This window comes from Dendroctonus ponderosae, unplaced genomic scaffold, assembly GCF_020466585.1.
Source record: "Dendroctonus ponderosae isolate FM_Combo_2020 unplaced genomic scaffold, Dpon_F_20191213v2 Dpon_F_20191213_1, whole genome shotgun sequence".
Lineage (NCBI taxonomy): Eukaryota > Metazoa > Arthropoda > Insecta > Coleoptera > Curculionidae > Dendroctonus > Dendroctonus ponderosae.
The window spans coordinates 31,536,799-31,552,811 of NW_026017110.1; the positions used below are offsets into that span (position 1 = coordinate 31,536,799).

Here is a 16,013-nt window from a genome sequence, read left to right on the forward strand (position 1 = left end):
GGTTTAGAAGGGGGGCAGTGTAACGGAAATGACCTGGAGTACTCACGTTTGGAATGGGGGATCAAAATTCGTGGTATTTCAGTCAATGGAAGCCCCATTTGGGCCCCATTTACTGTAATATGACACTGACAAGCGGAAAGTTTCGCACCTGTTCTGGAGATTTTGAGAACCATCTGGGTTACCTGGAGGAAACTATATAAGCGACGAGGAGAACCAGACGGGGGGAGTGAAGTGACAGCAGCGACGTAGTGCAGAAGAGGTTAAACCCCGCGAGTCGGAAACGCGTGTTTCCGTGTGTTATTGTTATCCTTTGTGAAGTTGACGGTAATTTTGAAATTAGTTTGTTCCTGTTCCGTAGTTAAAGTTGTACCGAGTGGAATAAAAGTTGGAAGCAGAAGAAAGAGTTTGATACTCGGCCATCCACGGTACAATATAATATAATGCATATTTTTTATGTTATTAACGTCGGAAACAAATACGAAATTTATTTGTTTCCTATGTTAATTTCATTAAAACCTTCGGAATTAAAAAAAGTTATTTTAGGTGCTTATTATGATTTGCACCAGTAAGTTGATATGCTTTTTTTAAAGTAGTATAGTAAGTCGTAAACAAAAAATTCGAATATTAGAATTCGCATTCTAATCAGCCAGTGCAAATAATTCCTATTTGCAAATACCTGTCAAATATTTTGAAATTTGTTAATCATAAAATTAGCTTTGAACCGTTATTGCTTATAAACTGAAACTGGTTGCGGTTGCATTTCATTTAATCAAAATAAAAATATTTTAATTAAATCATGACTATGTTTGCTTGGTTATGTACATATAAACATATGGACGTGAAACAATTTAATTAGGTAACATATATTGGATATATCAATAATCATTAGAGCGGAAAATTAAACGATAATAGTACTAGTGATTTTATATAATTTTACTGCCCATCAGGTTACATTGTTTGACTGGCGGCCTGATTTTAATAACAAAATTGTCATCTGTAAAATGTAATATGTAAAACCTGCTGTAAACCAAACTATAAAATTTTATGACAGTATTTCAGTTATACGAGTAACGGGCGAATTTTATTTTCCAAACCTATGACATTAAACCGTAATGCGCCATTGCAATATTTAAAACATTCAAGCTTATTCTCGTTTTGCATGGCTATAGAATTCGGAATTTTTTTCGGGAAACCATCATAACCAATTATTAATTTTAATTATCATACAATCGTGTTGAAACTTTCCATGCAATTATTATGAGCAAAACTCTCGCATGTTGCGTTGGATGCGGTGATGAGTACACTTAGAGCGCATGATGTAGTAGTTAAAGTCGTGCCGGGCCTAAGGGCGCAGTACTACAGAGCACCTTTAGATATTGAGAAAATACACTGATCGAAAAACTAACGCACCACCTATCAATTTCAAAGAAAAAATATTATAAACCCGCCAAAATCAAAAAAATCAAATTATTGGTTTTTAAATCTAAATGAGAATGTTTTTAAAAGAAAAATTAAAACGAAACATAAATGAAGTTTATCAGATTTTTGGTAAAATGTTTTTATTATAATATATTATTTTACTCTTTACTTCCTTGCGGTTTCATTCAGTTGGTATTGCCGACTTTTCAGTTCCTAGCTGGTGATGAAAATAGATGATCCTTGTTGTTCGGATAGTCTCAGATATGTTCTTTCTTCGTTTATTTCATAAAAAAACATAATATCAAGCGATAATGCTTGAACTGATTTGGTCCCGGATTCTACATTAGGAACATGTGAAAGCGGAAAAAATTTTTGGGGGGTTTTGATTGGTCAACAAAACAATATGACAAAGACGGCTACTCACAAATTTCTCACTCGCACATGTTTATATAGAAAATCTCAGAGAAGATACAGTCAGTTAAATTAGGTAAATCAAAAACGCCTCCAATCTAAAATAACACAAAGACAAATATATGGACAATAAATCCCGAGCACGAGCAATAGAACACATGGCATAAAACATGTCAATTAAGGCCGTTTTACAGTCCGCAATTTTTATTGCCCGCAACTTTCTTGCACGCAAATTTCGTTCTACGCTTGCGCATTTTATCAGTTTTCGAGTTGCCGGCAACTTTTATTGCACTTGCTGGCTATAGTTCCAAACCTAAAATTTCTTGCAGCTAGCCGCAATTTCAGTGACTTTTCCGGTTCTTTTCAGGCTGCCAACTGTTCGTTCATAGTAATATAAATCACCAGCACTGGCATATTTGCTTATTTTCGTTTTTCTTCGAAATAAACTACAACTTATGTTAATCACAATAATTTCCTTGGCAATATAATTGTAACCTCAAACGAAACCAAAACAAACAAACAAACTTTGGATTTTTTTACGTATAGTGAATAGTTGGTACGCTTGATGGATTGGTCTTAATGTGGATTTTAACATTGAACACTGTAAAGCGGAGTACAAAAAATATAGCTGCAAGAAGATAGCCGCAAGAAAGTTGCGGGCAATAAAATTGGCGACTGTAAAACGCCCTTTATAACCAACAACCGTTTATTTATATCTAATATATTCATTCAATGATGAAAATTAACTTACTGAACTAAATGAACTAAACGAACTAATCTTTTATAGTATTCCATTTGCTGACCGCGATTGAAAGATGGAAATCAGCAAGGTAAACTAAACTTTCCAAGTCTAACACCCAGCCTTCCGGCGACGTTGGGAATACCCTTCTTCCGACAAGGTGACAATTTTGACAACATCAAACTACCTTCAATTTCTTCATGGGGAGATTTCAATGCGAATGCACTTCAGTTACACACACAATTTATGAAAAACGCAAGAAAATTGAATCGAAAACAGTGCCACACTTGCTGAAAATAATGATGAGATGAGCGTCCTAACAATGACACAAAACAAGTAGAAACTTGCATTGGATTGAACAGAAGAGGATCAAATACAATTTGTACTGTACAATGTTGCTATGTTTACGTTATTTACTAGCCTACTTGTTGCAAAAATGATTCAATGGAAAATGTATGGGTGATGCGCTGATTTTGTCCATCAGTGTGTTTTAATTGCGTGATTCGGACTTGAAGCGGCTGAAAGCAGTTCGATTTTAAAATTTTTTTTTTCTCTGCATTACTTGCCCCACGCCAGCCGCCACAAGGATAATTGAGGGCACAGCAGGTCAATAAATGTTATAAAGTTAAGATCTTGCCGATGCCGTCGCGTCCAGGGGCCCTGCTATATCTTTATGTTTTAAGAGCATGTTTCGTTCGACCCCACATTTTCGTTCCACGACGTTTCGTTCGACCCCACATTTCTTACTTTCTTAAATGTAATCGTTTCCGGTTTTTTTATGTGTGAGGTGTCTTGGTAAAATTTCTTAGTGATCTTTAGTATTTTCTTCTTATTTCTGGTTTCCCGGTGCATGGAGTCTTTTAGGGCCATTAATTCCTACCGTTGTTACTGTTAGAAGTAAGTTCTAAAACTGTTATGGTACCTTTTACTTTAGTTTTCCTAGGTTGGTAGTATTGCTTTCAACTTCAATAAAGGTGTAGTTCATGCAAGTATTCTGAAACGGCAACTTGTTTTTCCTTTTGCGCCCTAAGATCTGATGAAATCATAACAGTTACTCAAAACGTTACGTAGGCATCTCATGTTTTTACTATTTCCTATTGCATTTTCTACTTCTATTATGAAGTTATGTAGTTTCCTTCCAAATCCTTGCATATCATTTTTCTTGCTTATCTTCTCGTTTCGCGGTATTCTTCTGTATTTTGTTTACCTTCGCCGTACAACTTCCATCTTTTTTCATCAGCTGAATCGTTTTCGCTCTTAGTTTGTTTGTTTTTCTCGATAGACTTTTTCCGATATTGAGTGTTGTTTCTTTAATTATCGTTGCTAGGTGTGCTGCCACTTCATTTGCTGTTCATTTAATTTTCATTTGGAATTGAAACACAAACTATGTACAATTATTAATGACTACATCTGATTTACTTTTGTAACTTCATATCTGAAATATGTCACCTTTAACAAAGAACAAACTATTTTTACCACAATTTTTGCAGTTAACAACTGAAAATGTAAACATCACATAAAACATTATTGCGCTTGAACATATGGCCTAGTCTGTACAAATACGGTCTGATTCTATATACCGTCTATAACATATCTATAATTCAAATTCGATGAATCACTTCATACAGTGGCAATTCATTTTCTTCTGCCCAACGTAGACACAAAATAAATTAATTGACCGCCTATTTACTGGGTATTTTCTGAATAGCTTCGTCTTCGTAATCGAAGTAGTGATTTTCTCCTGTGACATTAGCTACTATCTCATCATCTTCCAAGATTTCTATAGCCAAATTTTCCATCATCACCTCTTGACCATTGGTTGAATTATAACATTATATACTATATCTCAAATCTGTACCAATAGAGAGTTATTGGTCGGTCAATACGTTCATGCAGTATTATAGTTTGCGCTATTTTGACAAAAACGCCTGCGCAAATCAGTCTAAAAAATAAGTACTGCAAAATTAAAGTACTGTTCTGTAGTATTTGTGCCCCGATACTGCACGTTTTATTTTTTACATATGTAAACATTACGTTTAACTACGTATTAAATCTTGTATTACTTATCCAATTGGTTCAAAATGCCACATTTTTGCAGTGTCGTTTAATGTTCAATGCGTGCTGAACGAGATACAGTTCCTTTTTTCCGATTTTAGCCAGATATAGAAGAGAGAGATGCTTTGAATGCTTTCTCTAGTGAACGTCGAAATGCTTGTGTTAAGGCTTTAAAACGACACCTCTACGTGAAATTTATATGAGAAATGATCGTATTTGCTTACGACATTTCATAACTGGTAAGTATTTGTAAAATTATTTACATTTGTTGGGCTTATATTGTCGCTTAATTTGGCTTTCAATTCGTTTTGGTATATGATATTGTTTTCTTGCAGAGTGCTGCTATCTATTGAGTCTGTGTTGTGTTTAGTATATCTTTTTGGCTTCTGTATGAATAGTTTAGGTCTGACTATCCGGTACTCGCTTCTTGTATTGAAAGAGTTTAGAACTGAGATGTCTGTAACAATTTTCTTGGACAATGATAGGATATCATCGATTTCGTTACCTGTTCTACCGTCAGGGCTCATCCATGTAAATTTCTTTTGTGAGCGAATGTTCTACTCTTTCTTAAATAGTTTCGAAAAGTAGTAATTAAAGAAAGTCTTCTATAATCCACCAACAAGTTTCTAGATACTATACTGGTTGATACTTGTAGATAGTTGTTACCAATCATCTACCTCGTTTTCTTTTATTTTGTGATTTGGGTGAAAAAAACAGTACAATAAACTTTTGTCGTGATATATTTGTAAGAGATGGAGGACAAAATCGGTTTTTATTCAAATTAAAGTAAGAAACGCAAAAATCTCCGAGCTGACTATTCCAATGAAAATAGTCAAAGATACTGTGCTGTGTAAACTATCGCCTTATCAGGTAATACAAGGTGACGTAGAAATCTCTCTCAATCGCATATTACATACAGGCTTTGTTCATCTCACTGATGTGATGTTGTATGAGGTGTTTCTTGGTTTTCGCTCTGGGACTAACTTTCTCTTTTTTTTTTCATATTGAATTTGGATTACTCTGCTAACGTTGTTCTGGGCGTTCAATGAGCGATCTGCAGTTTTGGCAAACACCTCGATACTATCGCATTGTTCTGTGTATCTTATTTTGTTATTTTGTACCTTCTACATGTTGTATCAAATCGTCGTGTGCTAGCTACTTTTCAACCCATGTTTGTCAAAAACAGCCATATTTTTTCGCGGATTATAGTTCTATTCCTGTATCCCAGGACATGCATTCCTGCGATTGCATATGGACTCAGAGTTTAGCCGAAAAAGCTGTTATGTCACAACTAAACAAGCACAGTTATTCTTCTGTTTTCCGTTTAAAATGCCCCACACGCCTTAATCCAAATGCTTTTAAATTATAAGAACGTATTATGGGGTTCATCCACATGATCATCCTCGTGCCATATACCGACTTGGTTTTCCCACGGTCCCTCGTTGTCCTTGTTCCTGGGTTCAGGCCGTTCAGGCGGTTCAGTTTATGGCCGTTTAGTAATACAATTTTTCTAATAACTGCTTGAATGCATTCTGGCACCTTCGAAGGCGCCAGTACAGAGGTCCTAATTTATTTTTATTTCTGGTGTTATAATGGTGTGTATTTTCATGTAATTGGAAACTGCCAGATTGGAAACTGCCAGAAAGATGGAACCGTAAGTATTCCAAGAGAAGCAAAGGCTCTTCTACAATCATCTCTGTAGCCGATGCCCACCATGACTCTCACTGGTCTCCGCTGAATTGCGAACAGTCTATTGACAGCCGACGAATGTCCCCAAGCCGTTTTCAAAACATGAAGAGAAACACAGGCTGAGGAGACTTCTAAGTACATAGACGCCCCTGGTCAGCCTCTTGTCCACCCGGTCGATATGAGGTCCCCACTGCAGGTTAAACGTTCTCACAGTCACCGACGTCCCTCATTGCAAGGATCACTCTTTGTTTTTCCTCTATTTACCAGTAGCCTATTTGACCCAAACCATTCCTCAGCTCTGCCTTGCGCGCTCATGGATCCAACGCACGCACACTCCAGAGTGTCCCCAACAAAGGAAATTGTTGTATCATCAGCATACAGAGTGAAGTGTTCATTGGCATCACTAGAAGGCAGATCGTCGACATACACCAGGAAAAATATAGGGTCCAAAATAGAACCCTGAGGAACTCCAATGTTGACCAACTGCTCTGTATATGTCATACCCTCATATTCTGACGCCTATTGTGAAGATAAGAACGGATTAGTTACATGGTCCAGAATTCCCATGACGGCGTCCTTTCCCTGTGGGAACCCAAACTGGCGGGGCGAGAAAAGTTCAATTCCTTCAAACAACCTCACCAACTGCAGCGCCATACATTTCTTAAATATTTTCGAAATCATTAGTAACAGGGATATCGGTCTGTAATTTTCCGGATAATTGGGACTGCCCTTTTTATGTATGGGAACTACAATGGCCTTCTTCAGAACATCCGGGAACACATTCGCCTTAAAACACACGTTAATGAGTTTTGTGAGAGGTATCAAGATAACGTTTTTAACAGTTTTTATTACTTTCATATTAAGACCAAAGATATCTTGAGCATTCTTAGCCTTAAGGCTGTCCATCGCATCGCGCACCTCATTGAAAGTAAGGTCCGAGAAACAGAATGGAACAAGCGGTGGAACAATTGAAGTTAAATATGCGCCTGGACCGTTTTGTTCATCCGGTATACCTCCCACTATATCCTCTGCAATGCCTGAATAGAAGTTCTTGACATTGTCTGGGGAGAAGATACTTGCTTTAGAAGAACGCTTCGTCTTGCCCCTGTGCATCTATGATCCGCCAGATGGCTCTATTTTAAATTAATTAATTTAATTATATAATTATATTATAATAATTATTTTAATTATTTACTCTAGACGGGTTGTTAGAGAAATTGATAAGATTGTCTTTTGAAGCCACTTTTGCTTGTCTGATTACATCCCTATAATCAGCCCGACAGTTTTGAAATGACTGGTTATTGACAAAACTGTACTGTTTGCTTAAATCCCTTAAAAACATCAGCTGTTCGCGCATTTCTCTCAGGACTTTATTGAACCAGGTGGTGATGTTTCCCTGATCTGATGTAATACTATAAGTCCTCTCGGGAAATGAGTGCAAGTAGGCTTATTCTAGGATCGCCATGAATTTATTGGATTTTTGATTTGCATCCATATCCTCAGTGCTTCCTTCCTTCCCTTCCCACGGATACAGCCAAGTCAGCAGCAAATTCTGAACCCGTATTTCCGTTCTCACGGACACTTTTGTCTTATTTATGACAAATCATAATTGTTGTATTAATTCTCTATTCACAAGCCGTACCATTAAGACTAGATCTGAAGAACTTGCGAATAAATAGTTTTAAAAAAACATAGTTTCAAAACGAAATATATAAGTCAAGTAATATTTTTTTCTTTCTTTGTGTATAATTTGACCATTTGTATATGGATCAGCCTCTATACCTTTCTTGCTTTTGATGACGTAGGTCTTTTTCTTTCTGTCTTCTTTGGCAAGCAATCATTAATATTATTGATTTTTCAGTAACATTCGATACACAATCGTGATTCATTCTGTCTTAATACCGAAGCACACGCCATAGACCTACTCAAGATGTTTGAAGCTTATTTCAAAAAGCATGAGAAACTATAACAAAAAAATTATTATTTCACTATGCATATTTTAGACCGCAAACTTATACACTTTTGGGTTTCAACAGAAGAAAGCACCTAATATGAACAAGCACTTCCAAAGCAAAAAATTAATATTTTTGCGCAGTGCAACTAGGATTTAGATGAGAACTAAATTCCCAATTTCCCAAGTATCGCTTTCGTATGCTACATTCAAATATTTGTTTTACAACATATTTACTTGTCAATCGTTTGTTGCCCTGAGCAGAATTAAAAAGAAGTACATAGATACCATTCTCTACCACATTTTATATACAGAAAAATTATAAATCAAGTTACGTTCTTTTGTTTTAACTAGATATGGGATTAAAATGGAAACCCTTTCATATGTATGATTCTAAGCTAACGGAAGTTTATAATACGAGTGCATAATTATTGCTTTTTCTCTTAGTATATGATTACAGAAAAAATAATATTACTTTCATTTAATTACTTTTTCTTTTATAGCGTTTGCTTCCAACCCGCAAGTTCCATAAAACTGTAATTTTAAATTAACGTTTCTAAAAAGTTAGTGGTTGTCATGTGAAAATTAGTTCAAATAATTTTCATTCTTGCATTCAAAACAGCCAGAGACAGTCGAAAGTTACTAATCACTTTCTGATTAGTTTGAACACATTAGTAATTCAAATTTCAATATGCCACTGCAAAATTCCATTCTGCCAAGACAAATAAGCGACATATTAATAAGTTACAATCTCAGGATTGAAATATTTCCGTTATGTAGTGGAAAATTAATTCGAAGAGCTGAAATCGAAATTCACATCGTTAGAGGGAACTGATGGAGGAAGCAGGAATGTTTCGGTTCATTCTTACATTTAATGCATAGATATAACGGGGAAATTTTACTTGCAAATTCATCAATCCTGTTCAGCATCTAAGCCTTGCCGAAATGGAACAATTTGTCTCCAATGTATAATATACAGGGTGGCCCACCGAAAAGGATCTATCATTATTTGAACCTGAACTCATAGATGTGCATGTAACGAGACGCAATTCATCTCCTTAAAATTAGCTCGTTTTTCATTATCATATTTTATTATCTCGCGTAATACTCGTAAATGTAAGTGAGCCACAATTCTTTAGTTTGCAGGAAAACGCAACTCAATTTTGTTTCGCTGCAATTATTTTCCATTAGTGGTCTTACCCCAAATATTTTCCAATAACAACGAGTATACTGTCGACGGGGTTTAAAAATAGGTTACAGCGATTTCAATTTTATCATAATAATATCAGTTGAACCAATTTGACGTAATGATTCGTCTAATGTACATTTGTACTGCAGTAATCCCATGTGAGCAACGCTAATAGCTCCATTTCTGTTTTTTTGTTAGTGTTGGTTCGGGTTTTATGAACAAAAAGCAAGCCAAAATGGGTTTGGATTGACTAAGCTTCACGTGGAAGCGCAGCTTTGTGGTTTATTGAGTTATCTTTTATTAATGTAAAATTATATTGGCTCACGTGATTAGTTAATTAGGAAGAACACGTAAGTTTAACAAGCGTATCAAGTTCATAGTTTGAATTTATTATGTATTTTTGATTCAATTATGCAACTAGGAAGGTTTCATCAACTTGTTTCAACAACTAATTGAAAACATATCTTTTATATATTACCAAAGATAAGATAGCCTTTCATATTTCTCATATGATACGGCCTTAATTGCCTATGTATTTTCATGCTGGTGCAAAGGTCACAGGTCGACTGGTCGTGAAACTTAATGTTCCTTTGAAACAGCGCGGATCATAAATTTAAGAGCTTTATATAGGGTATAGAAGCGTTTGCACCTAAAGCAGTTCTGGTCTAAAAATTGCATGTGCTCAAGTAATATAGATAGTGAATGATGCTAACAATAGACATTTTAATATCATCTTGATGCGGTTGATATCAATTAGCGAAAAACAGCTTGAGATCTAGCTGGTTCAGTCCGGGAATAAAGATATCTTTAATGGCATTTCTACATCCAATTCTCGGATGTAATGTGCAATAAATTGAACATTATTGACCAATTTGTTGTTGTAAAACGTTTATAATTTAGTCAACATAGCATTCCAATAAACCTACTCAATATAACGTTTATCCGGCGACGTGATTTATAGCGAGTCAATAAAAAGAGGAGAAAAATCTTGAAATCTAAAGGCGATGGATGAAGTTAAAGTCCAGTCCAGAAAAATGTGCCAAACCGATATGGCACCAACTTATTATTATTAATTATGTGTTCATACACAGATATAATTTTAATCCGATTTGACATTTTTTTGTCTTTATGAATTTGTTCTCCCTCTTGCGCTCAACGACCTCTTCGACGGTTAGATAGAGAGCACTTGAAGTGATGTAACGGGTTATACCATTAGAGGTTGGGAAAGTAAAAGCTTGCTATTTGATATCTGTCAAAGGTAAACGTCATCCAATCATTTTCGTTTTAGTTGAAGGTTTGCGATTTTGGAATACGGATCGTTTAACTGTCGAAGATCGCGTAAAAATTGTTAAATATTACTATAAAAATGGTGATTCTGCTGTTTCAACGTTTAGGGCTTTACGGTTGACATAATCGACCCACAGAGCAAACAATTGCGAGCACAGTGGAAAAATTTGAAGAGACTGGATCGGTTACTGATATTGTAAGGCCTGTGCATCATAGCGACATTCGTTCAGCTGAAAATATCGCTGTTGTTGCTCAAAGTGTGGAAGAAGACGAGAAGTCGTCTATTCCCCGACGTGTTCAACATTTGGCATTTGGCTCATTGTGGTAAATTTTGCAATTGGATTTGAAGCTCCATCCGTACAAGATCCAACTGACTCAAGAACTTAAGCCTCAAGACCATGGGCAACGCAGAACATACGCAAATTGGGTGATTGAACAACGCCGTTGATGATAATTTTTCAAATCGACTTTTCTTCAGCGATAGGGCTCATTTTTCGCTCGGTGGTTACGTGAATAAACAGAACAGCCGTATATGGGGCTCTCAAAATCCTCAGGTGATCGCAGAAAGGCCTTTGCATTCTGAAAAACTGACCGTATGGTGTGCATTATGGCCCGGAGGTGTTTATGGCATTATGGCCCGTATTTTTTTGAAAATAGTCAAAGAAGAGCCATAACAGTCCATGCTGAGCGCTATGGACGTATGTTAACCGATTATTTTTGGAGAGAAATTGAAGCTTATGATGAGCGATGTCTTCAGTGATGTCAATTGGCCCGCAAGATCCTGCGACTCAACAGCGTTAAATTTCTTTTTGTGGGGCTATGCGAAAGATCGTGATTACGCCAAGAATCCTCAAACTCTTGAGCAACTGAAAGCCAATATTCGTGAAGTTATGACCGAGATATTACCGGTAATGTGCCGAAAGTAATTGAAAATTAACTCAAAAGGATTGAGGCCTGTGGGAGGTCCCGCGGAGGACACTTAAATGATATTGTTTTTCACGTATAATGGCAACGTTTATTCGTTATCTTGAATAAAAATTTTTGTCTCCATCTGAATATGTTGTGTGTGTTTTTTTTACTTTACTTTCCCACTCATAAAATGGATAACCCTGTAAAAATCATTACATGACAGTTATTATTATGCAGGTATATTCAGATACGCAAAATTCAAATTCACCAACGCAAAACAGAAAGAAAAAGCAACAGCTCAGGACAGGAGAGGGAATCCAGTACACCGGAGGATAGCAACAGCCAACAGAATGCAGAGGCTCCGATAACACAGGCCACGTCATCGCAACCGGTGCATAAATACGGACTGCGCGCGAGGAATCGCATCGGCAACAGTGTAATAGTTCTCTATTTATTCATTAGGGTTTTCAAATTTACCGAGAAAACTTTAGTATTAAATTGAAGAAACAAAATTTGAAGCCAATAACGAAGATTTCAAGCAAACTGTTGATCATGACATGTTCTGTACATGCTGTAGCTGGAGTCCCACACAGCCCAGAGCGACAGATCACCAGCTCTGGGTGTGCGTAACAGGGCATTTCCTAAACCTCACCGAGGAAAAAAAAATGACGAGTTATAGACCACCTCGTACAACAATAATGCTGATCAACCGCTAGTCCACGTGTGTGCCAAGTCATGTTATAATAGTGCGAAACGGAATTGTAATATAATGTGTTCCAATGTATTATCCTGGAGGATATTCCATAATTACCTCAATTTATTCAAAAGATAATTTTCCTAAATCGCCTACGCAATGCTAAAAGTTGCTCATAGTGAATATTTTGTAATTTATTTGTAGTAGCTAGCGCTCCAATTTCCCTATTTTAACTGCTAAATAAAAGTTCTTGGAAAACAGAACCAGGGCAATAAATAAATCTGGAGCGGAAATTACGAAGGCAATTTCGATCCAGAAAATTGTCGGGCTTAACCTAGCAGTTAACCCGACCTTACGCTCTGGAAACAAATCGTATAATTTCGATATAAAGTTTGTATAATATTTCGAACCACAAATCGGATCGAGATATCGAAGCAGATTTCCACGATAGCCTAATCTATATGCCAAAGCCGTCATCGCGAAAATCTTTTGAAAATAATTTAAGATACTATCCGGGCGATTTAGAAGTAGCTATAAATTATTTTTATGATTCAGTGGAAATGGTATTTTACGAGGCTTTTGTTAAACGGAACCGGGTTCATACAGTACGGGAATTGAGAAATCTTAGATAAACGTCAGCCACATGGAGAGTTTTTGACGATAATCGACATCGGCGACTTTGAAGCATGGATCACGAATGAATATGCACGGCTCGTAAAATAGAATGGACAATTCTGTTGTGATCGTGTTGGAACGTTTACGTCTTCTTCAGATTGGAACGATTATTCAAGGCAGTGTTCAATCAAATACAAATAAGTGCGCATCATTTCTTGATCTATACGAAGTATTCCAGATTTTTAATGCCAACCTTCAGTCATTAAGAGACATTTTTGTTATTGCTTTGATTTTAAGTTACCAGGTAAACAATTAATGTTTGCGCAGGTGTTCTAATACCTTCCTAAATTAATTTTTTTGATTTTTTCAACTTTGCTTGCGATTCTTCATTGATATTAATAAATTAGTTGATTAATAATAATTGACAAATCAATCGGCAAACGAAAACTTCAGAGTGACCGCTTGAGAAGACAATTTATAATCAGGAGAAAGGTTCATGTGGGGCGAAACAGTGCCAACCAAAATAGATAACAAATAGTAATTTCCCAACGGGTATCGAATGTGTTTGATAGACATCCAACGAGGAGTTCTCGTATAAGATTCTCGATTTGTCGGCACAACTCAATTCAACAGCATACTTCGTACTCTGGACGAGTTTACAGATGCTGATTCAACTACATTTCTGTTCAAAGCTCACATCTATAAGGCAAAGGAAAAAATTAGGTTATAATTAATTTCTAGTACGTAGAAAGTATAAAGAAAATTAATTCTCACGTCATTTGTCTACGAAACTTGAACTTTGAACGAAAAGTTGAATTTAGATATTGGCAAAGCCATTTACAATAGCATTTGTTTGGAATCAAGTCAATCAGTAAATCAAACCACCTCTATAAAAACATGTGGGACAGAATACCTATAATTTAAAGACACGGGAATATTTCTCACATTTTCGGCTGGAATTTAGTCAGAGTGTTTGGTTTTATTCAAGGAGAGTTCACATACGCAGATACGTCGGTAAGATGAACCCTTACTCAACAGAGTTCTTCAAAGCACTCTGCCAAGTGTAAAAAATTAAATCTGCACTTCTGCTCAAGAAAGCAAAGGTTTCAATGGACTGAACATTTTCAACAAACAATTTGGCTTTGAAATCATCCGAAATCTAAATATAAAAGTGGTGCCGTCGAAATGTTTAATTTAAAACCGTCGCTGACAAGATCTTGCAAACCATCAATCGCATTGAAATTTTCACTATCATACCTTTACCATACGCAGAATGTTTTCCTTAAATTGTTACAATACAGTTCAAGTAAAAAGCAAAAGGTAAAAGTGCCGAGAACTTCACGACACAACTTTCGTTTTTCATCAGGAATCCCACGTCGCAAAAATAACTTAACCCTCGTATATTGACCTCGTTTGCAATAAACCTAAGCCATCCTCATTTTAAAAGTTTCAAGCATACCAAATAAAAATTTAAATATTTATATATTTTGTTTTTGTTACGAAAAGTCAGGTTGAACCCATATAATGATATTTTGTATCGGCAAATATATAATTTCTGAGATATGGACATTTAAATAATTCATATTAAAAAAAAAGGCAGAACTCTTGCTACTTTTCTCGACAGTGTACTGTTACTGCAAGTTATCAATTGTTAAAATATCTCTCCTGCGTCTCTACTCTGAGATTTGTATTACCTACATTTTTTCAAATTCGAAACATTATTGAAAATGGTTGAATTTTCTTTCGCCTTCTTGGTCTACTTGGGCCATGACATTCGATTAAGAAAATCAAACCTCGATGCTGAAATAAAAATAAGAACACAACTAACATGGACCTCTTTCGGTAAACGTACATATATGCTGAAAAATAATTCTATTCAGATACAACTAAAAGGAAAGTATACGACGCTTGCGTATTAACGGAAGGCACCCACGGAGTAGAGACCATGGCCTGCACCAAAACGTTTGCAAAAAAATTGGAGGCAACCCAAAGAGCGATGAAACGAAATATTCGTGGAGTTTCACACAAGAGACAAAAATAGAAACACCAAGATAAAACGTGAAAACAAAGTCAGGGAGAACGTGGAGGAAGTAGCAAGGATGGAATGGCGATGGGCGGGTCATATAGCCAGAGACCATGAAAACCGATGGAGGCGTAGAATACTGAGCAAGGGAAGACCTCACAAAAGATAGGTGGTCGAAGAGTAGTGGCGGGTAAACAGGGGATGAGATGAGAAGCGTAGGGAAAGATGGAAACAATTAGAAGAGATCTACATCCAGGAATGGATAGACAATCATTGTACCATGTAAAATACATTTAGTTCTCCAGCTTTACAAGTTGTGCCAAAAGTATAACCTAAGTTTCTTATTTTAAATGTAAACTTGGTAAAGATTTTTAGCGATTTTCCAATTGCGAGTTTGATCCACCCTCGTTTTGTTAACTGATAGTCAGATAACTCTTATAGTTTTTATAACTCTTATAACAGACAACTCTTATAGTTTTTTTATATACAGGGTGTCCCACCGAGAACCGCCGCGTTCGATATCTGGCAAACTGTAATTAGCAGAAATTTGAAAATTGGGCAGGGTGCCGAGGTTATTGGGGGCACGACGCCGAAAATATTTTCAAGATGGCCACACTTCCGGTTATAACGGGAGTGCGTATCAATTTGCTTATTTTAAATGGAACACCCTATATATCAATACATTTTTGAAGTCCATGCCAAATTTTAAATGTATTTCGTGTATAATATCCTATATTTAAGTGTTACCGTTTTTGAGATATTTGAAATTTTATGGAAAAAATGACAGTTGCAGCCACACAAATAATTATTCATTTTCGAATAATCATTCATACAAGGGAATTTGTCATACTTAATTCGAGTAGCATTTATTGTTGAAAATGAGTTAAATTAACACCAATCAAATCAAAAATATCAATTATCAAAATAATTAATAATAAAAATTAACACCACACAATAGTAAAACACCACATTTTTACGGAGTTCCAAAAATTCGTAAAGTTAATATTCCTTTACGAATCATAGGTAGTAGTA

General features: G+C 36.0%; 1 protein-coding gene and 1 long non-coding RNA gene across 4 annotated transcripts in view; one reads left to right on the forward strand and one right to left on the reverse strand.

Annotated features, from left to right (window-relative positions):
* The window catches only part of LOC109534691 (furin-like protease 2), a 904,557-nt gene that overhangs the window by 220,603 nt on the left and 667,941 nt on the right, over window positions 1-16,013 (reverse strand). The gene's annotated exons all lie outside the window — the stretch shown is intronic.
* Window positions 13,856-16,013, forward strand: part of LOC125505773 — a 15,854-nt gene continuing 13,696 nt past the window's right edge. The window contains exon 1 of the long non-coding RNA XR_007282395.1: window positions 13,856-13,972. This is a non-coding gene — a long non-coding RNA (uncharacterized LOC125505773). The remainder of the gene's footprint in view (window positions 13,973-16,013) is intronic.